Source organism: Desmodus rotundus, chromosome 6 (genome assembly GCF_022682495.2).
Source record: "Desmodus rotundus isolate HL8 chromosome 6, HLdesRot8A.1, whole genome shotgun sequence".
Lineage (NCBI taxonomy): Eukaryota > Metazoa > Chordata > Mammalia > Chiroptera > Phyllostomidae > Desmodus > Desmodus rotundus.
Genome location: NC_071392.1, coordinates 59,038,691 through 59,063,736, shown reverse-complemented (window position 1 = coordinate 59,063,736; position 25,046 = coordinate 59,038,691). Strand labels below are relative to the sequence as shown.

The window sequence follows — 25,046 nt, the reverse complement described above, 5'->3', positions numbered from 1 at the left end:
GTCTTTCGTTGTAAGGAGGGTCTCTTGTAGATGGCAGATAAGCAGCTCATGTATTCTTATCCATTCAGCTACCCTATGACTTTTGATCAGAATATTTAATCCATTTGTGTTTAAGGTTATTATTGACAGGTATTTATTCATTGACATTTTTCCGTACCTGTGTTCCTCTCCCCCCACCTCTCTCTCTCTCACTGCATTTCTTCTCCTTTTTATAGCAGCCCCTTTAGCATCTCTTGCAGGTCCGGCTTGGTGGAGATGTATTCTTTTAACCTTCATTTGTCTGGGAAGCTCTTTATTTTGCTTTCCATTTTAATGACAGCCTTGCTGGATAGAGTAGTCTTGATTGTAGGTCGTTACCTTTCATTATCTGCATATTTCATACCAATTCCTTCTGGCTTACAGTGTTTCTCTGGAGAAATCAGCTGATAGCCATATTGGAGCTCCCTTGTACGTTGCTGGCTGTTTCCCCTTGCTGCCTTTAAAATTCTCTCTTTGCATCATCTCACACCAGTCAGAATGGCCAACATAAACAAATCCACAAACAAATGTTGGAGAGGATGTGGAGAAAAGGGAACCCTTGTGCACTGTTGGTGGGAATGCAGACTGGTGAGGCCACTGTGGAAAACAATATGGAATTTCCTCAGAAAACTAAAAATGGAACTGCCCTTTGACCCAGTAATTCCGCTGCTGGGATTATACCCTAAGAACACTGAAACACCAATCCAAAAGAATCTGTGCACCCCAATGTTCATAGCAGCACAATTTACAATAGCCAAGTACTGGAAGCAACCGAAGTGCCCATCAGCAAACGAGTGGATCCAAAAACTATGGTATATTTACACAATGGAATTCTACGCAGCAGAGAGAAAGAAGGAGCTTATACCCTTTGCAACAGCATGGATGAAACTGGAGAGCATTATGCTAAGTGAAATAAGCCAGGAAGTGAGGGACAAGTACCATATGATCTCACCTTTAACTGGAACCTAAGCAATAGAAGAAAAAAGCAAACAAAATATAACCAGAGACATTGAAGTTAAGAACAATCTAACAATAGCCAGGGCGGGGGTGGGGGGTGGGGGCGGGGATAGTGGGAAGAGGGTATTACAGGAACTACTATAAAGGACACATGGACAAAACCAAGGGGGAGGGTGGAGAGGGGGGAGGGAGGTGGGTTCACCTGGGGTGGGGTAGAGGGATGGGGAGAAAAGGCATACAACTGTAATTGCATAACAATAAAAAAAAAAAAAAAAAAAAAAAAAAAATAAAATAAAATAAAATTCTCTCTTTGCCTTTAAATTTTGCCATTTTAATTATGTGTCTTTGTGTAGGCCTCTTGGGTTTATCTTGATTGGTACCTGCTGTGATTTCTGAACTTGCATGGCCTTTTCCCTCACCAAATTAGGGAAGTTTTCTGTCATTTTTTCAAGCAGGTTTTCTATCCCTTGCTCCTTTCCTTCTCATTCTGATACGCCTATGATGCAATATTGTTACATTTCACGTTGTCCTGAAGCTCCCTTAAACTATCTTCATTCTTTTTCAGTCTTTTTTCATTTTATTGCTCTGCCGGTATTCCTTTCTACCTTGTGTTCCAGCTCTGATTTGATCCTCTGATTCATCTAGCCTTCTTTTAATTGCTTTTAGTGTATTTTTCATTGAAGATATTGTATCCTTCATTTTTAACTGGTTCTTATTTATAGTTTCTGTCATTTTCATACTACTGTAGTTCTCACTGAGTTCCTTGGGCATCCATTATTTTGAATTCTGATAGACTGCTTGCCTCAATAACATTTCTCTTTTTCTGAGGATTCCTCCTTTCCTTGTGAATGGGGTTATTACTTTGTCTCCCCCTTTTAGGTGACTCTTTTTTGTGTCTGCGTCTCTGGTTGCTTTGCTTTCTCTACCTGTCTTTATGTGGTAGACTTCTGTGGTAGTAATTCTGTGGGACTCAGTGGTGCAGTCTCCTTGATATCCTTATTTGGATTTATAACGTTGCCCTTTTCTCAGTTTATGTGTGCTCTGTTGTTGTACTTGAGCTTTGATTATTAATGGATCAGTTGTTGGTGGGCTCTCCCCTTCAGCTGGCTGACTGGGAGTCACAACCAGCACCATGCCTTGTATGCTATTGTATAGGTGCTGGTTAACAAGGCAATGCTACCCAGGAAAACCAAACCCATGCCAGCAAAAGTAACCCCCCTACCACATCAGCAATATCAACACCAATTGAGCAAAGATTAATAAAGGCAGAAAGAATTTTTTTTAAACTTTAAACTTTAAAATCTTTTATTTTTATTATATTTATTGATTATGCTATTACAGTTCTCCCATTTCCCCCCCCTTCACTCCACTCCATCCTGCCCACCCCCTCCCTCCTACATTCTCCCCTATAGTTTATGTCCGTGGGTCATACTTATAAGTTCTTTGGCTTCTACATTCCCTATACTATTCTTACCCTCCCCCTGTCTATTTTCTACCTACCGTTTATGCTACTTATTCTCTGTACCTTTCCCCCCTTTCCCCCTCCCACTCCCCTATTGATAACCCTCCATGTGAGCTCCATTTCTGTGGTTCTGTTCCTGTTCTAGCTGTTTACTTTTGTTTTTGTTTTAGGTGTGGTTGTTAATAACTGTAAGTTTGCTGTCATTTTTACTGTTCGTATTTTTTATCTTCTTTTTCTTAGATAAGTCCCTTTAACATTTCATATATAATAAGGGCTTGGTGATGATGAACTCCTTTAACTTGACCTTGTCTGAGAAGCACTTTATCTTCCCTTCCATTCTAAATGATAGCTTTGCTGGATACAGTAATCTTGGATGTAGGCCCTTGCCTTTCATGACTTAGAATACTTCTTGCCAGCCCCTTCTTGCCTGTAAGGTCTCTTTTGAGAAATCAGCTGACAGTCTTAAGGGAACTCCTTTGTAAGGAACTGTGTCATTATCTCTTGCTGCTTCTAAGATTCTCTCCTTATCTTTAGTCTTGGGGAATGTAATTATGATGTGCCTTGGTGTGTTCCTCCTTGGGTCCAGCTTCTTTGGGACTCTCTGAGCTTCCTGGACTTCCTGCAAGTCTATTTCCTTTGCCAGATGAGGGAAGTTCTCCTTCATTATTTGTTCAAATAAGTTTTCAATTTTTTGTTCTTCCTCTTCTCCTTCTGGCACCCCTATAATTCAGATGTTGGAACCTTTCAAGATGTCCTGGAGGTTCCTAAGCCTCTCCTTATTTTTGTGAATTCTTGTTTCTTCTTTTCTGGTTGGATGTTTCTTTCTTCCTTCTGGTCCACACCATTGATTTGAGTCCCAGATTCCTTCGCCTCACTATTGGTTCCCTGTACATTTTCCTTTGTTTCTCTTAGCATAGCCTTCATTTTTTCATCTAATTTGCAACCAAATTCAACCAATTCTGTGAGCATCCTGATCACCAGTGTTTTGAATTGTGCATCTGATAGGCTGGCTATCTCTTTGTGGCTTAGTTGTATTATATCTGGAGCTTTGATGTGTTCTTTCATTTGGGCCATTTTTTGTGTCTTGGCACGTCTGTTACGTAAAGGGGCAGAGCCTTAGGTGTTCACCAGGGCAGGGTAATGCTGGTCACTGAGCTGTGACGCTCTACGTGGGGGCGGGGCCAAGAGGGAGCACTGGTGCTTGCTCCACTCTGCCGGACTTCAGCCACTCCTTCTGCTACCCAGGATCAAATTGTGCCCCTCTGTTGCTAATTCCCGAATGGGTGGGCTCGTGTACGCTCTAGGCCCCTGGGGGTCTCTCCAATGAACTCTCCTGTGAGGCTAGGAGTTTCTCCCACTGCCGCCTCAACCCCACTGGGTGTTTTCAATCAGGTTTGAGGCTTTATTTCCCCGCACTGGAACCCTGGGTTGTTTGGTCTGTTTTGCTTCCCAACCGTTCCTCCCAGTTTATCTATGAGCGAATGTGGCGTCTGCTAGCTGCAGCCTGGTGTGCCCTGTTCCACAGTCCGCCACCTTGCTGGGTCCTCCAGCCACCGCCTTGCAGCAAGTCCTCTCCGCCCGGCTGCCCATCTCCACCCCTCCTCCCGGTCTGAATGAATGTTTCTCCTTTATCTCCTTGGTTGTCGGACTTCCATACAGTTCGATTTCTGTCAGTTCTGGCTGTTTTTTGTTTTTAAAATGTTGCTGTCCTTCTTTTGGTTGTGCGAGGAGGCTCAGTGTGTCTAACTACGCCTACATCTTGGCTGGAAGCTCAGGCAGAAAGAATTTAAGAATGTTACAAGGTAGGAAAAATGAAATATGAGATGACTAAAATAGAAAAAAATTATTTTGGAGGGAAGTGAGAGGAGAAATAGTAAGAGCAGGGAATAGAAACAAGGCAAAGAAAGGGAGAAAGTAAAATTTAAAATATAAGTAAAACAGGGACACACAATGGCAAAATGTGAGAAAAGGGAAGAATATAATATGACGTTTGAATAAAATTTTTAAAAATAGTGTACCAAAGAGAACAAAATTGCAGAAAAACCACAACAGGGTCAATAACAACAATAACTGAGCAATGATTAATAAGGGTAGAAAGAGAATAAGAATATTATATGAAAAAGAAAAGAGTGTATGAAATGTCTACGGTAAAGAAAAATGATTCTGAGAGAATAGAGGGAGGATAATAAGAGTAGGGAATAAAATCCAGGCTAAGAAAAGGAAAAAATAAAATTCCACATTCAAAGAAAGGCAAGAGGAAGGCAAAATGGAGTAAGATAGGGGGAGAGTAGCTTGTTATATTTGAAATTAAAAAAAAAAAGATAGTGAACAAATAGGAATACTATTGAAGAGCAGCAATAACTGTAATATCCTTACCAAATAAGCCACATTTTATAAAGGTAGAAATACAATAAGAATGTTATAAGAATAGGAAAAAGAAAGGAAAAAATGATATAGGGTAGAGGGAGGAGAAACTGTAAGAGTAAGGAATAAGAACAAGGTGCAGCATAGGGGAAAATAAAAGTTACAGTGAAAATAAGAAAGGGCAAGAAGGCGGCATAATGGAGTAAGACAAGGGAAGGGTACAATGTGAGATTTGAAATAAAAATTTAACAAATATAAAATCTATATTAAAGGAATAAATACATAAAAGCCAAAGAATTGTGAAGTAGTTGGAATACAGTGGAAGCAGAAAAGAAACATTAAAAAGGCTATGTGAAAGAATGAAAAAAATATAACACCAATTCTGAAGAAGAATGCAGTGGAATTTGTCTCAGCAGAGTTTGGTGTTTGCCTCTGTTGTCTCTTTCTGGATCTGCCTTTGGCTTTTTGTCAGCTCACCATCCCAATGTGGATCATCCATCTTCTGGCAGCACCTCCTGCATCACCTTCACCTGCCTCTAGAGTGGGCTTCTACTGCGATCAGGAGGGTAGGACCTCTGGGTCTCCACTGGGAGGCAGTGTTCTGTCTTCTGGAAAAATTGTGTGTGTGTTCCCCCTGCCCCTGCACCACCCATCTTGTTCTGTCCCAGTTTATATCTAGTAATGTATAGTTGGTTATGAACTAGCTGTCTGTTTCAAGGGAGGGACCAATCCATGTAAGAGGGTCAGCTCTTTCCTGTTTGGTGCAGGTGGCAACTCTGTGTGTGAGCTGCACCAACCAATTTCTGATCTCCCTGCTTTGCTGGCCTCAGTGGAATAAGGGCTCTAGGAACCAGTATATTTTGTCTCCCTGAGAGAAGTTCAAAATGGACCTTTAGGCATTCCTCTTTCTGTCTCTCTTGTGGATATGCACCCTGCAGGGTTTTTTGACCCTTCCTGCCTGTTTTGCAGAGCTTCCCTGTTGGATGAGGTGGGGTGGTGCTTGCAATCTGCAGGAGGTGGGCGCTGGGTGAGAGTCCTTCCCTTACCAGATGTTTGAACTCTGCTGGCTGGGGAAGAGGGCTCTGCCTGGCTGTTCACCACCACCAAGCCCTTCTTATATGAAATGTTAAAGGGACTTATCTAAGAAATAGAAGATGATCAAAAACTATGAACAGTAAAATGACAACAAAAGCACAACTATCAACAAGTGAGCCTAAAAACAAAAACTAAGCAAACTACTAGAATAGGAACAGAATCACAGAAATGGAGATCACATGGAGGGTTATCAGTGGGGAGGGTACAGGGAATAAGAAGCAGAATAGGTAGGCACAAAATAATCAGGAGGAGGTTAAGAATAGTATAGGAAATGGAGGAGCCAAAGAACTTATATGTATAATCCATGGACAAGAATTGTGGGAAGGGGGATGCTGGAGGGTGAGGGGGGCAGCGCAGGGAGGAGGGGTATAAAGGGGAGGGAAAAAATGGGATAGCCGTAATAGCATAATCAATAAAATATACTTTAAACCAAAAAAAGAAAAAGGAAAAATTTTGGAAAGAGTGGTGATATTTGTACCACAGTGTGAACTCAATGATTGCCACTGGATTGTAAAAAAAAAAAAAAAAAGAATAATAATCTCAGGGCTCAACTCTTGCCCGTCCAGTTCCCATGCTGCTGACCTCACAGCAGACACAGTCCTGAACTCTCCACTGGGCAGTCTGCAGCCTGCTAGCTGCTCAGGGCTGGGGCCGTAAAATCCCCTTGCTGTGCACCTTTCTGATCTTTCTGTTCAGCTGAATTCAGTGCGAGCAAACCACACTTCCAGTCTTTTCCCTTTGGTGGCAGAGCAGCTGCTCCTGAGGTCCCAGCCCAGCACACTTCAACTTTCCTCTTAAAAAGTCTTTCTGGGCACACCCACTGCAATACTGAGTCACTGGGCTGTTTTCTACACACACCATTTCTCCAAACAGCCAAAAGTCTCTCTCAGTCCCAGCTGGCCACTGCCTGTCTCTACCCAACCCATGTGCAGGTAGAGTCCTTCTGTCTGGCACTCTCCTGGTTGTTGTTTACTGCCACAGCTATGGGTGTGCTGCTAGCTGTGTGTGTATGTGGTCTGGATCTTCCCAACTTTGTGTATACAAGTCACTCCTGGCCTGGCCTGGGAGTTCTTTGCCCTGGGAGGTGAGGGAGCCACGAAGCTGCAGTTTTTGTCTAGGCTCTCTGTAGCTGCAGGTGCCATGCACAGAGTATTTCCCCTTCACTGCCCATTTTGAAGCATCTTCCATGGTCCTTGGCATCCAAACTTCCTATCAGCTAAGATTTCTTTGAATGTTCAGTTTCTGTGTCAGCATCTCAGCCGAGCATCTGAGTTGTAAGCATGAGCAAATGGACTCAGCTTTCTCTTAGTGGCCACTATCTTCTCCCTCCCAAATTTCTCCATATGTTTTTAATATTCTTCTAATGTTACATGTGTTATAACATTTTTATATAGACTATTATTGACCTTATTTTCTTCTCATTGTGTTTGTTTACAAGTTTTAAAAAATCATTGATTTTTTAAATGATTTTATTCTTGTTCTTCAAACATTTAAAAAAAAAGGTTATTTTTCTTTAGATTATTTTCAGCTATTTTTACTTTAGTATAAACTCTGGATCTTACCTACCTGGGGTTCCGATTATATGATTCAATACGAGTTGATTTGAGGTTTATTTTTAAATATAATTTAAGGATTGGATCTAACTTAGATAAGTTTTAATATGCATTTGAAGCCATTTTGTATTCTATTTCTTTGTTCTTAATTCCATTTTTATTTACTACGTATAGTTTTGAGTATTATTTTTGTTTTAATTTTTCATAATTAGCTTTTCATTTTCTATCATCCCCTTGATCCTTTCATTTCAGTTCAAAAAGAATCTTTCTGGAAGATACTGATTGCAGTTGATTTAAATATTAACTAAGTTTGGACAGCAAACATTTTTACATTGCTTAGTTTTCTCATATAGCAACATATGAGGTATTCATAATTTAGTTATTGGCTTTCTTCTGTGAAGTTTTGTCCTTAGATAATGGGATAGTTCTTCTTTATATTTTCTATCAGTTATATGCAAAAACATTAACTTTGAATGCAACTTTTTCAAATACTTTAAAACCATTTTTTAACAAAAAACATGTTGTTATACTAAGGCCCATTTTGCCAGGCTGTTATTTGTTCCTTTATATTCTTAAAAATAATAAACTATGTTCTCCTTTTTTAAGAAGTCCATAATTCAGGTACTAGTAATTTCTACTGCCTTCGTGATTTTTTAATTTTTTTTAACAGTAATCAAAAGGATAGTATTTACTTCAGTTGAATTTCCACTTGTTTGTTTTTGTGGCTGCAAATAAACAAAATGGGATTAAAAGTGATCTTTAGCCAGTGTGTACATACACATACACACACACACACACACACCTGTTTTCACATGCCTCTCTGTAACCATGGAAGCAAATATTCTGAATAAACTTCTAAAATTATTAGTGGCTAATATAAAGGGTTTTTTTCCAAGTATCGTGCACTTGACAAAATTCTGAGGATGCCCCACTCACCTCTTATTCCCCAAATTTTCATCCTTTATTTATTCAAATACTAATCTAGGTATTACTGCAAAGGGACTTTGCACATATAATTAAGAGTACTAACCAATTGACCTTAAAATGGGCAGATTATCTGGATGGGTTTAATACAATCACATGAACTCTTAAAAGTAGAGAACTTTCTCCAAATGCAGCAGAAAGGGGGAAAAAATGATTAGGGGAAATGTGAAACATAGGAAGGATTCAACATGCTGTTGGCTTTGGAAATGGAGAGGGCTATTGTTACTTGATTACAATGATCACCATGATGGCAACACAAAGAATGTCAGTAAGAACAGGAATCTGGGCATTTGTGTGATGTTATGGGTGAGATCCTTTCACTGAATCTTTATATCCCTCTCTGATCTCTATGTGCTTCAGATGCCTTGCTCTTTAGAAACTAGATATCCATGCCTTTCTCACACCTCTCTTCCCCTTTTTCCCATCTGAAAGTTTCCCAGAGAAGTTCTGTAAAATAATACATAATTGAAAAGGAGTTTGGCCCCTTCCACACCGTCACGCCGAGTTAGCAATCTTAGCTGCACCTGCTGCCTCCCGCCACTTTCCGGCCATGGATCCCCGTAAAGTGAGCGAGCTTTGGGCCTTGGTGAAACTGTGTAGGCAGGATCCGAGCATTCTGAGGAAATGCGCTTCCTGAGGGAGTGGGTGGAGAGCATGGGAGGTAAAATACCACCTGCTACTCATAAAGCCAAATCAGAAGAAAATAAGGAAGAAAAAACAGATACTAAGAAGGTGGAGGAAGACATAAAGACAGATGAACCATCAAGTGAGGAAAGTGACCTAGAGATTGACAATGAGAGTGTGATTGAAGCAGACACTGACGCCCCTCAGGAAATGGGAGATGAAAATGTAGAGATAACCAAGGAGATGATGGATCAGGCAAACGATAAAAAAGTGGCTGCCATTGATGCCCTAAATGATGGTGAACTACAGAAAGCCATTGACTTGTTCACAGATGCCATCAAGCTGAATCCTCACTTGGCCATTCTCTATGCCAAGAGAGCCAGTGTCTTCATCAAATTACAGAAGCCAAATGCTGCCATCCGAGATTGTGACAGAGCTATTGAAATAAACCCTGATTCAGCTCAGCCTTACAAATGGCGAGGGAAAGCACACAGACTTCTGGGCCATTGAGAAGAAGCAGCCCATGGTCTTGCCCTTGCATGTAAATTGGATTATGATGAAGATGCTAGTGCAATGCTGAAAGAAGTTCAACCAAAGGCCCGGAAAATTGCAGAACATTGGAGAAAGTATGAGCGGAAACGTGAAGAGCGAGAGATCAAAGAAAGAATGGAAAGGGTTAAGAAAGCTCAGGAAGAACATGAGAGGGCCCAGAGGGAAGAAGAAGCCAGACAACAATCAGGAGCTCAGTATGGCTCTTTCCCAGGTGGCTTTCCTGGGGGAATGCCTGGTAATTTTCCTGAAGGAATGCCTGGAATGGCAGGAATGCCTGGGCTCAATGAAATTCTCAGTGATCCAGAGGTTCTTGCAGCCATGCAGGATCCAGAAGTTATGGTGGCCTTCCAGGATGTGGCTCAGAACCCGGCAAATATGTCAAAATATCAGAGCAACCCAAAGGTTATGAATCTAATCAATAAATTGTCAGCCAAATTTGGAGGTCAAGCGTAATGCCCTTCTGACAAATAAAGCCCTTGCTGAAGGAAAAGCAACTTGGATCACCCAATGGATGTCGCAATAATACAAACCAGTATACCTCTAACCTTCTTGTGAAGAAAGGTGGGGTGCGTTGAAGAGAATCCCTACCCCTCTGCCCCACATGCAGCTGTAATGTGACAGTGGTTTGCCATTATGGTATTCTTTCAGATAATGTTTTCCTACTAGGAATTATAAACACTTTTAAATGTTAAAAATATTTTAAAACAAATTAAAAGGGTATATTGAACCCTACATTTTTCTTTACTAATCATTTTCGTGTTTTCCTTTGAATTAATTGGGCAAAAGATACTTCAGTATGGAAAGTTTATTGCCCAGTTTGAGTGAAATAAAGATTTATTAGTGGGAGGCAAATATAACATTTAAATAGTTTGAGTTGAATATTATAGTTACTGAGGCATTTTGATTTCTCTTTTTAAATGCTTTATTTTTTAAAAAAATGATTTATTTCAGTAAAACTACTGGGACCACCAGTATTGCAGTAGGACCTGGGTAGGGACTGGAAGTACTTGGTAGGGCAGCAGCAATCTTACTAGATTTTAAATAACACGTATCCTTATGCAGATTCATTTAAATCTTACACTGTGGTGAAGGGATGATTTTTACAATGCTGCAGTAAAGTTGTATTACTTAGCTCTGTTCTTGTCTGATACATATAATAAATAATAAATGTTTCATATTATTTCCACAAAAGGGAAATAAGGAAATACTTTTCTTTTTATACTTCTATGTTTAAAATTACCTTTTCTGGTCAGAAAATACCCAACTCTTTGTCAGCTTTCTACTTGTTTTTTCCATCTCCCCCCCTCCCCCCTTACTCTTTGGCCTAAAGATAGTCCTATTTCACTGGCATCATCACTGCTATCATTCACAGTATAATTGTGCAAGCATATTTAATGCTGGGTTTAATTTAATATAGACTATGTAGGGTAATACCCATAACAGCAGTACTTTTCTACTTGGCTAAGAGATTTCATATTTAAATATTAGATTTCTACTTCTGGGGAAATTTTACCATATCAAAAGATGTTGAAAGGAGTGATTTCCTTTGATGTTTGGTCATCTATTTGGTAATACCAGTAGAGTTTGTATTTGGAGAGAGTACAAGGTTTGAGTTAATTGAGATACATAGAGGGGAACCTAAGTTTTTGATCGAGCATGAATTATAAAATTGATGAGATCCATGGTGGTGGTTCATTGTAGTGTTGTTGGTATTGTGAAAGACTCATTGTTCTTTTCAGCTCTTAAATACTGCAACCATATTTCCACCCCTCCTTCCCTCTCCAGGATAAAGAAAATGATAAATTTTTTGTTGTATATTCAATTCCTGTGTTAAATAAGACTAAGTCCCGGCACTGTACCAGGAATTTTGAGGTTTCTACCTGATAAGCCTCTGTACTTGCTTATTTGAAGAATCAGTGCTAGGAGCAGTGGAGTAAATTTTATGGAATACATTTTTGAAATAGCACATATCTGAAGCCATAAGTTGATTTTCAGATTCTGACGCTTTACTGTACACAAGCAGATAGAAATGCATCCGTTGTATAAGTGAGAAAAAAGCTGTATGCTAATTGAGCATGATTTTTAAACCTTTAATACTCAGCATATAACCTAGCGTTTGAGCTTGCCAGTGTCCTTTTTGTTAATGTGTGTTCTCTCAAAATTTCTAATGTACACTGTGAATAACTCAAGACCAGTTACTTTTGAATTGCTTATTTGATTTGATTACTTAACTATACATTACCTAAGTACATTTTAACATTGCAAATACTACCATAAATGGGTAAAAGTAAAATTGGTCTTCTGAAAACGTGTTCTGTGCTTTTAGACTTTTAAGTTCCACAAAGAAAAAACGCTTTCATTTTCATAGAAAGTATCATTTATAAACAAAATGTTCTTTTCTTGTGCTGATAAGGCTATAAGAAGGAAAAGTGAAGGAGTTTTTTTCTGCTTAAAAATATATAGTTACTGGATATTTCCAGCTACATTAAAATAAACTATGGTTTTAAACTGGAAAAAAAAAAAAAAAGAAGAGGTTGTCAGCCAAGTACATTTGGGAAAACGTTGAATGAAAAAAATTAAGTTGAGTTTCTTAATTATACAGCTATATGATTACATGACTGTTGCTGTTCAAAAAGAAAGTATATTACCCACATTCATTGATGTATTGACAAAGGGGCACCTTGCAAGATGCTCTGCACTTTAGGGAAAACTATTCAGATATAAATCATTAATTCCGTGAGCCAACACCTGCCTTCTCTTTTACTTCTTAAAGTTTTACTTCATCTACGTGATGCAGATTAACTAATTTTTTTTTATTTTAATTTTTTATTGTTATTCAATTACAGTTGTGTGCCTTTTCTCCCCACCCCTACACCCCACCCCAGCCAAACCCCCCTCCCTCCACCTTCACCCTCCCCCTTGATTTTGTCCATGTGTCCTTTATAGTAGTTCCTGTAGTCCCCTCTCCTCACTGTCTCCTCCCCACTCCCCCTGCCCATTGTTAGATTGTTCTTAACTTCAATGTCTCTGGTTATATTTTGTTTCCTTTTTTTCTTCTATTTATTATGTTACAGTTAAAGGTGAGATCATATGGTATTTGTCCCTCACCTCCTGCCTTATTTCACTTAGCATGATGCTCTCCAGTTTCATCCATGCTGTAGCAAAGGGTATAAGCTCCTTCTTTCGCTCTGCTGCATAGAATTCCGTTGTGTAAATATACAATAGTTTTTGGATCCACTCATTTGCTGATGGGCACTTAGGTTGCTTCCAGTACTTGGCTATTGTAAATTGTGCTGCTATGAACATTGGGGTGCACAGGTTCTTTTGGATTGGTTCAGGGTTCTTAGGGTATAATCCCAGCAGCGGAATTGCTGGATCAAAGGGCAGTTCCCTGTTTAGTTTTCTGAGGAAATTCCATACTGTTTTCCACAGTGGCCTCACCAGTCTGCATTCCCACCAACAGTGCACTAGGGTTCCATTTTCTCCGCATCCTCTCCAACATTTGTTTGTGGATTTGTTTATGTTGGCCACTCTGACTGGTGTGAGATGGTACCTCCCTGTGGTTTTAATTTGCATCTCTCTGATGGCTAGTGATGCTGAGCATCTTTTCATATGTCTCTGGGCCCTCTGTATGTCTTCCTTGGAGAAGCGTCTGTTCGAGTCCTTTGCCCATTTTTTAATTGGGTTGTTTGTCTTCCTGGAGTGGAGTCGTGTGAGTTCTTTATATATTTTGGAGATCAGGCCCTTGTCTGAGGTATCCTTAGCAAATATGTTTTCCCATACTGTTGGTTCTCATTGTAATTTGGTGCTGTTTTCTTTAGCCATGCAGAAGCTTTTTATTTTGATGAGGTCCCATTTGTTTATTCTTTCCTTTATGTCCCTTGCTTTAGGGGACATGTCTGTGAGGATGTTGCAGCGTGGAATGTCTGAGATTTTCCTGCCAATATTTTCCTCTAGGACTTTTATGGTGTTACGACTTATATTCAAGTCTTTTATCCATCTTGAGTTTATTTTTGTGTATGGCATAAGTTGGTGATCGAGTTTCATTTTTTTGCACGTAGCTGTCCAGATCTCCCAACACCATCTGTTGAAGAGGCTGTTTTTGCTCCATTTTATGCTCCTGCCTCCTTTGTCAAATATTAATTGACCGTATAGACTTGAGTTTATTTCTGGGCTCTCTGTTCTGTTCCATTGGTCTATGTGCCTGTTTTTATGCCAGTACCAGCCTGTTTTGATGACAGTGGCTTTGTAATACAGTTTGATATCAGGTATTGTGATCCCTCCTGCTTTGTTCTTCTTTCTCAAAATTGCTGCAGCTATGCGGGGTCGTTTATGGTTCCATATAAATTTCTGAAATTTTTGTTCTATATCTGTCAAATATGTCATGGGTACTCTAATAGGGATTGCAATGAATCTATAAATTCCTTTGGGTAGTATGGCGATTCTGATGATGTTAACTCTTCCAATCTATGAGCATGGTACATGCTTCCATTTGTTTGTGTCTTCCTGAATTTCTTTCTTCAGTGTTGTGTAGTTTTCTGAGTACAGGTCTTTTACCTCCTTGGTTAGGTTGATTCCTAGGTACTTTATTTTTCTTGTTGCTATATCAAATGGGATTTTTTCCTGATTTCTGTTTCTGCAGTTTCGTTGTTGGTATACAGGAATGCCTTTGATTTCTGAGTATTGACTTTGTATCCAGCTGTTTTGCCAAATTCATTTATTAGGTCGAGTAGTTTTCTGGTGGAGTCTATAGGATTCTTCATGTACACTATCATGTCATCTGCAAACAGTGACAGTTTCATTTCCTCCTTTCCAATTTGGATGCCTTTTATTGCTTTTTCTTTTCTGATTGCTGTGGCTAGGACTTCCAATACTATGTTAAATAGGAGCAGTGAGAGAGGGCATCCTTGTCTTGTTCCTGATCTTAGTGGGAAAGCTCTGAGTTTCTGTCCATTGAGTATATTGTCGGCTGTAGGTCTCTCATATATGGCCTTCATTATGTTGAGGGATGCTCCCTCTATTCCCACTTTGCTGAGTGTTTTATCAGAAATGGGTGCTGTATCTTATCAAATGCTTTTTCCACATCTATTGATATGATCATGTGATTTTTGACTTTGCTGTTGTTGATGTGATGTAGTATGTTTATAGATTTGCGAATATTGTACTATCCTTGCATACCTGGGATGAATCCCACTTGGTCATGGTGGATGATGTTTTTAATGTATTGCTGGATGCGTTTTGCCAATATTTTGTTGAGAATTGTAGCGTCTATGTTCATCAACGATATTGGCCTGAACTTTTCTTTCTTCGTTGTGTCTTTATCTGGTTTTTATATTAGGATGATGCTGGCTTCATAAAAAGAGTTTGGGAGTCTTCCATCAGTTTGGATTTTTTCGAGTAGTCTGTGAAGGATGGGGTTAGCTCTTCCTTAAATGCTTTGTAGAATTCTCCTGGGAAACCATCTGGTCCAGGGCTTTTGTGTGTTGGGAGTTTTTTGATGAGTGCTTCAACTTCGTCTGCTGTTATTGGTCTGTTTAGGTTTTCTGCTTCTTCTTCATTCAGTTTTGGAAGATTATATTTTTCTAGAAATGTATCCATTTCACCTAGGTTTTCAAATTTCTTGGCGTACAGTTCTTCGTAGTAATTTCTTACAATCCTTTTTATTTCTGTTGTATCAGTTGTAATCTCTCCTCTTTCATTTCTAATTGTGTATTTGAATCCTCTCTTTTTTTCTGGATGAGCCTACTTAACGGCTTGTCGATTTTGTTTATCTTTTCAAAGAACCAGCTCCTGGATTCATTGATCTTTAGAATTGTGCTTTTAGTCTCTATGTCATTTAACTCTGCTCTGATCTTGGTTATTTCCTTCCTTCTGCTTGCTCTGGGCTGTCTTTGTTGTTGTTCCTCCAGTTCTTGTAGGCGTAGGGTTAGGTTGTTTGTTTGAAATGTTTCTATTTTTTTTAAGGTAGGCCTGTATTGCTATGAACTTCCCTCTCAGGACTGCCTTTGCTGTGTCCCATAGGTTTTGGGTTGTTGTGAGTTCATTTTCATTTGTTTCCAGAAAGTTTTGATTTCTTCCCTAATCTCGTTCTTGACCCATTCATTTTTTAATAGCATGTTTTTCAGTCTCCATGATTTTGAGTGTTTTGGGTTTTTTCCTTTGGGGTTGGTTTCTAGTTTCAACCCCTTGTGGTCAGAGAAAATGCTTGCTATGATTTCAATTTTCTTGAATTTGTTGAGGCTTGCTTTGTGTCATATCATGTGGTCTATCTTTGAAAAAGTTCCATGGACACTTGAAAAGAACATGTATTTTGCTTCTTTGGGATGAAAAGCTCTATATATATCAGTTAAGTCCATTTCCTCTATGGTATTGTTAAGTGACACAATATCCTTGTCGATATTTTCTTTGGAAGACCTGTCCACTTTTGATAGTGGGGTGTCAAAGTCCCCTACTATAATTGTGGTGCTCTCAATATCTTTCTTGAAGTCCTCCAAGATTTTCTTAATGTATTTGGGTGCTCCTATGTTGGGTGCATATTTTTACTATGTTTATGTCTTCTTGGTGGATTCTTCCTTTGAGTATTATGAAGTGATCTTCTGGGTCTCTCTTTATGGCCCTTCTTTTGAAGTCTATTTTGTCTATTTTGTCATACTCATAATATGAGTATTGCTCTCCCTGCTTTTTTTTCCTGTCCGTTTGCTTGGAAAATTTGTTTCCAGCCCTTCACTTTCAGTCTGTGTAAGTCTTTTGTCCTGAAATGGGTCTCTTGTAGGCAGCATATGTGTGGGTCATGTTTTCTTATCCATTCAGATATTCTATGTCTTTTGATTGGAGCATTTAATCCATTTACATTTAAGGTTATTATCGATAGGTAGTTATTCATTGCCATTTTTTCCTACCTGTGTTCCTCTCTCTTTCTCTTTTCCTTCCTTTCCTTAAAAGCGTCTATTTAGAATCTCTTGCAGAGCTGGTTTGGTGGAAGTGTATTCTTTTAGACTTCTTTTGTCTGGGAAACTCTTTATTTGGCCTTCTATCTTGATTGAGAGCCTTGCTGGGTAAAGTCGTCTTGGTTGCAGGCCTCTGGTTCTCATTACTTGGAATATTTTTTGCCATTCTCTTCTGGCTTGGAGCATTTCCATTGAGAAGTCACTTGCTAACCTTATTGGGGCTCCCTTATATGTTACTTCCTGTTTCTCCTTTGCTGCCTTTAAGATCCTCTCTTTGTCTTCGAATTTTGCCATTTTTATTATGATGTGCCTTGCGGTGGGCCTCTTTGGGTTCCTCTTGCTTGGGACTCTGTGTTTCCTGGATTTGGGTGACTTTTTCTCTCCTCAGATTAGGGAAGTATTCCATCATTACTTTTTCAAACAGGTTTTCTATCCCTTGCTCTTCTTCTCCTTCTGGTATTCCTATTATACGGATATTGTTATGTTTCATGTTGTCCTGCATTTCCCTTATTACCTCTTCATTCATTCTGAGCCTCTTTTCCTTTTCTTGCTATTTCTGGGTGTTTTTTTCTACTTTGTCCTCCAGCTCGCTGATCTGATCCTCTGCTTCTTCAAGTCTGCTTTTGATTCCTTCTAATGTGTTCTTCAATTCAGAAATTGTAATCTTCATTTCCTCTTGGCCCTTGTTGATAGTTTCTATTTCCTTTTTCATGTTGATATAGTTTGCAGTGAGTTCACTGTAGTTTCCCTGTAGTTTCTGGTAGTGCTCTGTGAGCTCAGTGAACTTCCTGATAACCATTGCTTTGAACTCAGTATCTGATAGTTGACTTGCCTCTTTTTCAGTTAGCGTTCTTTCTGAGGCTTCCTCCTTTCCTTTAATTTGGGGATTGTTTCTTTGTCTTCCCATTGTTTGTGAGACTCTTCTTGTTAGCCTCTGCTTCTTTAATTGATCTATTCTGACTTCCTGGGTTTATGGTGTGAAGTTCTATGGTAGAATGCCAATGGGATTCAGTGGTGCTGTCTCCTTAATCTCCTGTGCTCACTGGTCTTCAGCGGACGTTTATGAGTGTAACACGGTCTAACTCTGGTCTTTTCAGCACTCCAGGTTTTCTTGTTTCACCTGTGGGAAAAAGAGAAAGGAGGGAAAAAAAGAAAAAAAAAAAAGAAGGGAAGGAGGGGAAAAGGGAATAGAAAAGGAAAGGAAGGAAGGAAGAAGAAATAAAGAAAGACAGAAGGACAGAAAGGAAGAAGGAATTCAGGGGGTAAGAAGGAAAGAAAGAAAAAAAAGTCTTCTGCTGGCTTTAAACCTTTCAGGTTAGTTCTGCTGGTCTTCCTGTCTGTGTAACAGGAGCGGGTGTTGGGAAGGATTGGTTTCCCTCTTCTCCCTTCCTGAGCCACACTCTTATCTGTTGTTCAGCCTCCAGTGCAGTTCCTCAGGGTCCTTCTGCTCCTCACTAGGCCTTTAGTTCACCAGTTGTGGTGTCCTTGAGTTGCACCAATTAGGGGCAACTCACACTCCCCCTTCTTGCTCTTTGCTGTCTTAGATGCTAGGGGTTCTGGGTGCTGCTATGGGGTAGTTCAGCCCCCTACTGGGTCAAGTCTTTCTGGGGAATGCAGTCTCCCCTAGCCCTGCAGCTCCCCTCTGGTGGGTGTTCTGCCTTAGTCCTAGAGAGCCAGTAGGCCCTGCAGGGCTCTGTGCGCAGGGACTAGGTAGGAGTTGTTCAGAACTGATGCTTTTAGGTGTGGTCCCTCGCCGGCAGCCAGGCCTTGATCAGCCGATCTGCTGCTTTGGGACTGGGTCTCGGGAGGCTGGCTGGTCCACAGCTCTGGGACTGAGTCGCATGGCTGGCCCTCTGCAGCTCTGGGCCAGAATCGAGCGGGGGGCCGGCCTGTCCGCTGCTTTGGGACTGAGTCACGCAGCCGACCTGTCCGCCGCCTTGGGCCTGTGCGTGGGGCAGCTAGCCTCTGCTCCCGGTGCACACCCACCCAAGGTTTCAGGTGTGGGCGGCCAGCTGGGGTTTCAGTTTTGGGCCCCCAGTCCGCTAATCTGGGTGTGCGCCACCAGGCTTCAGGTGAGCACCGGGGCTGTTTATCCCACGTTCACAGTCCAGGGGCTGAGGAGGGAGGGGCACCAGAGGCCGCAGCTGCTGGGGAGAGTTCTCTAACTTGCCGCTGAGTGCCTCTATTTTCTTTCTCACTTTGAGAAATTCTTCCTATTCAAGCCCCTTGGTCCAAACAAGCACCTGGCTGCTCACACAGCTCAGCCTGGCTCTGTCCCAAGAATCCTGCAGCAGACCCTGAGCCCAGGCTGGGGCTTCAGCCGCCCTGGTCCCCATGCAGGTCCCAGGTACCTTATTGTCCTTAAGCACTCTTCTTACTGTCAGATCTTTCAATGTCCTCTGTCTTTGGTCTCCAGTCTTCATATATGCTGGAATACCGTTGGCTGTTCGCTCTGCTCCTCAGATCAGATAGGTGTTTCACTGGTGTTGAGGGGAATTGGACTCTGATCCCACCTATCTCACTGCCATCTTCCATGGCTGAGATCAGATTAACTAATCTTTATTCACCACACTTAATCTATCTCCAGTAGATTTTTTTTTTTTTTTTTTTTTGGCTGTTCCTTGAAGAATTTAATTCAGGGCGTAACAGTGCTATTTACACACTGACTCTCAAAAATTTTCTTTTTGGTTTTTTTTTCCTCAAAAGGGTAAGAGATGGAAATCTATTTTTCCCTTCCTTTACTTCAAACCAGCAAGGATAATAAATAAGGCCTAGATTATTGATTTCAACAATTTTAATCATAGAAACTTTTTTTTTTTCTCAGAGAAAACATTTTATTGTCTGGCCCAAAGGTCCTTAGAAGTGACAGCCTCCCAATGTTTTTCATATCTGCCTTCATTGATCCTTGAATGAACTCCAGAAAATACATATCTCTGTAGAGAACACTTTCAAAAACCACTATTGTGAACTACATACTTGAGTAAATATTGCCAAGTTTGTTTTTTTTAAACATAATGGGCAAATAAAAAATTACTTAGAGTTTATAGCTCTCTTTTAATATGTCCTCAGAAGTTAAAGCTTCTGTTTGTACGGTCAACATACCAGACAGGAAATTACATAGGCAATAAAATCCTGTACTTCCTTATTAAACTATTTAACTGGCAGGATGGAATTGAAGGGGAAAGAGTAAAGAAATATGAACTTATAATGTAACTATTTTTGGAAAAGAGACAAAGACAATATAGAGTAAAAAACGACTTTCTATTTAAATTTTCTATGCTATTTGAACAGCCTATAGATTCTTACATAAAATAAGGTTTTCTTCCTTAACAGTTTTGTATTGTGTAAAGAAGGAAAAGCTGTCAAATGAAGGTAGAAAGAAGACTATGAATTCTTAAGTTTTAAAAGTTTTATATAATAAATACAGTTTTAAGATTCTCTGTAAAATTGTGTAAAGAAACAAAATTAAAATTTACTAAGTAATGTAAATGAACATTCTAAAGAGTCACTAAAATGTAGAGGAATGTAACAAATAAACTTTATAGCCAAATTTTATTTTCTAACCATTGTGTTTTTATCACTTTACGGAATGTAAATGAAGAGAGTTAGTGTGAATATCCTGAAAATAGAAACCATTCTAACAGTCTTGCAATTAGTCATCTTTCAGAAAGTCATTTGCTTGCTGACTAATTAGCCTCTTGACGTGTCATGAAGATTTTCCTTATTAGAACAAACTAATTTTTCAAATATTTGCCTTACCAACATTAGTAAATTAACCCGTTCCTTTTCTTTCTCATAAAGTATACTGACAGCCTAATGCACATTTAGAAAAATGTGTTAAAATGTTCCAAAGTGGTCTCCAGAGAATACAAGCATATTCTAACATTGCTCCCATAAAACATAAAATTCATTAAAATTGTTTAATGAAGTTTCAATGCCCATAGCATATTCCTTTTGGACATTCTTAATGGTGGTAAATTGCTGTGGTTTAATATAAAGTTAAATATTGGAGAGATGTTTCAGTAGAAAATGATACGGCTATTATAAGCTCTCGGTTTGCTATGGAAAGAGAGATGAAGCATGAAAAGTATTGTATAAGGTGAGAACAGCTACTTAAGGGTTACTAAGTGTCTTAGAAGTGAATTTAAATTGCATATCCTAATGAAGAATACTAAACATTAATTCAAAGATGGGTTCATAAATATTTAATGTTTCTAGTTTGTATTCTGTATGTGTAAATACTAAGTATTACATTAAACTATGTTAAATAATTATACTTCAATGTAGTCCAGGGATACAGGACTATATCCATTTTAGTTATTGGAGTATAGAAATTTTGGGAGGCAAATGAAGCTGCTTTCTGGAAAGAAGGAGGGAAAAAGAAAAGTATCTACTTGGTAAGTTTTCTATTCCCATGAAGACCTGCTGTGCTGCTTAAAATTGAAATCAATGAGATATCCTTTCATATTTAAAATAAATCTGCCTTTTGGTAGTTGAAATTATTTTTTGTTCTTTGCAGCTAAACTATACAATGATTCTGTAAATTCTTGTTTTCATCATCACTGCCTATATGTGGAAAATCAGATGATTCAAGGAGATTCTGTGAACCATCCCAAATGTACCAAGTTGTAATTTATATATGATATATAGATTGCTTTCTAAGGAGAAAAACCATAGATTTCATCAGATACTCAAAAAAGTCTGTCATTTATCACTGACTTTCACAGTCCCATGATTATTTTAGGTTTTATCTGACATGTGGCACATTGAAAAAGGTACCCCTTAGAGCCTTGCCGCTGTTTTATACACACACACACACACACACACACCTGTGTTTTTTGGACTATATGATGCATCAGACCATAAGACACACCTAGGTTTTAGAGGAGGAAAATAGGGAAAAAAAATTTGAAGCAAAAAATGTGGTCCTGCTCCTGCCTCCTGTGACCCCGCTCCACTGCCCCTCCCCACAGCGAACCAGGTAAGCTACATTCAGACTATAAGACGCACCCCCCCTTCCACCCAAATTGGGGGGTGCATCTTATAGTCCGAAAAAACACAGAGTGAGTGAGTGTGTGTGTGTGTGTGTGTGTATTAACAGTCTCACAGAAAAATTTTTCATGAAATTTGGCTTGAGAAAGTTTACTAGGTAGTAATAGTTTTTTAAGTAAGTTTTGATTTTTCTTCATTTGAGTAGGTCTAGCTGGAAGTTGATATAGACAGGTTTGAATTGAGTAACAGGGTAATTTTTTTTCCCCATCAAGAACTGATAAAAAACTTTAGGATTAAAATGGATATTAGAGCTTAACTACTCCATTCTTTTCATTTTACAGATAAGGAAAGAGACCAAAAAAAGGATAAATAAAATTCATAAGGTTAATTGGTAGACAAGTAAAGATAAAGTTCTGTTGATTATCTGTCTCCAGAGCCTTTTTTACTGTACCAAACTTTGATAATTCTTATTTCCTTACTCCTTGTCCCCATCTGTGATGTATAGTCAACTCATTTAATCTTTATACAATACTAAGAGCAAAGTGTTGCTGTAATTCCCATTTTAGTTACTGTTCTCTGTTTCTTTGAATGTTCTATTGAAACTTTTTAATGTCATTTTGAAAAATACTGCCACATACATATATGTGCTTATTCATGTCAGTTGATTTGGATTTCCAGTCTTGGATAAAATAATGGAAAGGACCATTTCATATATTTTCTAGGAAACTTTATTAAAGGGCTTATTTTCTTGTTCATTTGCTTGCTTGTTTTTAAAATTCAAAGTGAGTTTTAAAATAAAATTAAGGGCAGAAAGAACAAAAAAAGTATCACTGTGGACTTAAAAAAAAAAAGGCCTAGAGTACAGTGAAATCAGTGACTGGACACCATTTCAAAAGGTGCTTTATGTGTTTGAGAGATATGGGATGCCCCGTTCCTCCGAGCTTTCCCGCTACCGCAAATGAGAATAAGTCCTCGGGGACACAATCTGTTGTTCCAGCGGGAAAGGGGGTGGCGATTCCCTCTAGTGGAGAATGTCCTGAGCCCTTCTCTGAAACAGCTTTTATTAGGATCGGAATGTGTAGGGGAATACAGCATACATGCATAGCTTATCAATCAATGTCCAAAAGGCTACAGTCGTAGAAAACAAATATTATCTATAGATAACAATTAAAGAAACACAGAGATCATCTCAGGTCAGTGTCTGTGAGACGTTCTGACACGAGGTAGTTGTAAAGGTGTATTTCGTGATGCAAGGAGTTTACTCCTTATGCTTTGTACTTAAATGTCTGGTTTATAACAGCAGGGCTATACCAAAGCAAAGCACGTTTCAAAGGATAAAATGTATACTTTAGGCCTGGTTTTCCAAGAGAATCTTCGGTGTTAGTTTTGGGTCGTGCCTACCGCCTGCTTCCTGGCTTTTCAGTCGAGACTTACTGGCCTCTTTCAAGGCCTGCTTGTGTGGGGCTAGTCTCTGAAATCACACAGAGTGGTCCCCAACACAGAAATACTTTGGAAAGTCTCCACCTACTTGGAAACAAATACTTCTTTATTTACTTTGCTTCTTAGTGAAATGACAGTCACCCACCTCAACAATTCTCTCCTTTACTAACTGCTCTACTCTCCCCATTTTCTCCTGGGAAAAGCCTGCTTATCCTGTAGGACCCTTTTCTTCCACCAGTGTTCTCCTGCTATATACATTGTACACTCTCCTCTACTGTGTAACCGTTGTGTTGTTCTCATGTGTTTGCATGTGTGTCTTCTTATCTTCTTAACTGGACTTAATTCCTTGGGTGTCATGACTCTCACTCAACTTGGTATCTCAAGTTCCTAAAGAGGCAGACAGGTACAATAGGTATTGTATATTTGTTTGTCAAAATATAGATATGTGTATGTTTAAAGCTATTTTGAATGATACTAAGGGATTGGGGTTTTTTTTATTGCTTTCAGAGAGAGAGGAAATGAGAGAGGAAAACATTGATGAGAGAGAGAAGCATCAATTGATTGCCTCCCATATGCACACAGATCAGGGATCCTTCACATCTAGCCTGAGGGTTGCACCTACCCATGCCCAGGTCTTTACCAGGGATCACCCCACAACCTAGGTATGTGCCCTGATGGGAAATTGAACCCACAACTTTCTAGCTATATTATGATGCTCGAACCAACTGAGCCACACCAGCTTTATAGAAGGTTTTATAAAGTGATTTTATGATTAAACAGTCTTAAATACATATTTATGATTATTGCCATTTAATGTAAACTTTTAAAGCTTGTCTTTCGGCCCTGGCCAAGTAGCTCAGTTGGTCGGAGTGTCATCCGATACACCAAGGTTGCATGTTTAATCCTGGTCAGAGCACATACAAGAATAAACCAACAAATGCATAAATAAGTGGAAGAACAAAATCAATGTGTCTCCCTCTCTCTCTCTCTCTCTCTCTCTCTGTCTCCCTATCACTCTAAAAATCAATAAATAAAAAAAATTGCCTTTCAAAATTGAATCTTCTGATTTTAGAACTTGAACTTTTGAGTTAATTGTCAGCTCTGTATTTTCACATCAAAAATTAGAACCTATGATCTGATAGAGATTTTGTTTTGTTTTTGTATTCTATGACTTGAAAGGCACTCTGACATACGGTTTGGAAATAAGATATTGAAAATTCCAGATCCTTCAACTTCAGTAAGGAAGAGTAGTTAGTTTCCTTGGTACTATTTAGGGGAAAAGTCAAGATTCTATTACACTGTTTAAGTATTGGTTCTACAAATACAGAAATATGTCAGAATTTAGTCTTTATTGATAGAAGACACCTTGATGTGAAGGTAGTTTTTATAAGATTGACTTATTTTGGACTATGTGATGACAAATCCCCTAAAATTTATTCAGGGTAAATCTGAGAGAGACCAGGATAACTTATTAACATAAAATAATTGTTTGTTTTTCTTGCAGAAAAAAAAATTGACATAGTGATCAAAATGAGAAAATTGAATAATTCAGTATCATTTGAGTCACATCTGTATTTAGTGTTTTAGCAATTTGCAGACAATCTCTAGAATTCACATATTCCAAAAAGGATATTAGTACCCTATTTAAAAATGCAGTTTTTAAAGTACAAAACATATTGTGAGTAAGGAAAATAAAATGTATGAAAAATAATGTGGAACCAAAGGTGAGGTTAATATAAACAATAACTACTGAGGATTTTTATGTAACTTGTTAGAAGTGTGCCACAAATGTAGTTCATAATCACCATAGATTCCCTAGAAAGGAAGTGCTCTATTCCTTCAAATAATTTTATTTTTACTTGACAGATTTTTTTCTAAATGAAATCAACTTGTCCAATTTTAGTTTTTCTGGAACTTAACCCTTTAAGAGGTCTATAAATAGAATTCAGAGAGTTTATGGACTTGAATAAGACCAAAAAAATATTTATTTTTATTTACTTCTGATTAAAATGTAGCGTTTCCTAGCATTACGCTAAGTGAAATAAGTCAGATGGTGAA

At 39.0% G+C, this 25,046-nt stretch overlaps 1 protein-coding gene and 1 pseudogene across 1 annotated transcript in view; both read left to right on the top strand.

Moving 5' to 3' along the window:
* Positions 1 to 25,046, top strand: part of SAMTOR (S-adenosylmethionine sensor upstream of mTORC1) — a 195,943-nt gene that overhangs the window by 114,730 nt on the left and 56,167 nt on the right. The gene's annotated exons all lie outside the window — the stretch shown is intronic.
* LOC112300510 (hsc70-interacting protein pseudogene) lies at positions 6,306 to 12,745 on the top strand (annotated as a pseudogene).